The sequence below is a fragment of the Myotis brandtii genome, unplaced genomic scaffold (genome assembly GCF_000412655.1).
Source record: "Myotis brandtii unplaced genomic scaffold, ASM41265v1 scaffold118, whole genome shotgun sequence".
Lineage (NCBI taxonomy): Eukaryota > Metazoa > Chordata > Mammalia > Chiroptera > Vespertilionidae > Myotis > Myotis brandtii.
This window is the reverse complement of record NW_005354090.1, coordinates 674163-674748: the sequence shown is the minus strand read 5'-3', so window position 1 is coordinate 674748 and position 586 is coordinate 674163. Positions and strand designations below refer to the sequence as shown.

The window sequence follows — 586 nt, the reverse complement described above, 5'->3', positions numbered from 1 at the left end:
CCGTTTTCCTCCCCACCATCCCCAGGCCGCTGTTCTGATGCTCCCGGATTTCTCGGGAATCGCTGTGCAGCTTGACGCTCAGTTCGCTGGGGGCTTGGGTGTCCACTTTCCACACCCTGAAACTTGCAAGGCCTGTAAGTTCCGGGCCAACCTCCAATCCCGCAGACAAGCCTAATGTCACTTAACCGCTCCTGGGGTTCTGGGGCATCACCTCTCAAATACTCCCCCCAAGCTGCTCTCGGCCCCCTCCTCCCCACTGCAAAGCTCCGCCGAGCGTCTCTTCTCGCGAGCCTCCAGGTCCCCTCGGGGCTCTCAGACCTCCGGTTTTGCGGAAACCCTCTCTCCACGCGCTCCGGAACCGTTAGCCACCCCCGCCCGAAGCCTCCCAGAAATCGAACCGGACCGGGCCGTGAGAGGAGGGGGCGGTCAGACCCCTGGGGGGTGGGGTGGGCTCATCCCAAATAAAAAGTGCACCCCGATTTGAAGATTCTGAATCAGCCCGTAAACTCTAGGGCCCTTCCGACCCGTTCCTGGACTCCCCCTCTGAGGCTCCCCCAACGCGCCCTCACCTGAGGCGGCGGCTCTC

General features: G+C 62.8%; 1 protein-coding gene across 1 annotated transcript in view; it reads right to left on the bottom strand.

The window, feature by feature from the left end:
* The window catches only part of ETV5 (ets variant 5), a 56869-nt gene extending 56289 nt beyond the window's left edge, over positions 1–580 (bottom strand). Inside the window, exon 1 of the mRNA XM_005858429.2 lies at positions 570–580. The gene's annotated coding sequence lies outside the window, so the exon portion shown is untranslated. The remainder of the gene's footprint in view (positions 1–569) is intronic.
* Positions 581–586: the final 6 nt, after the last annotated feature.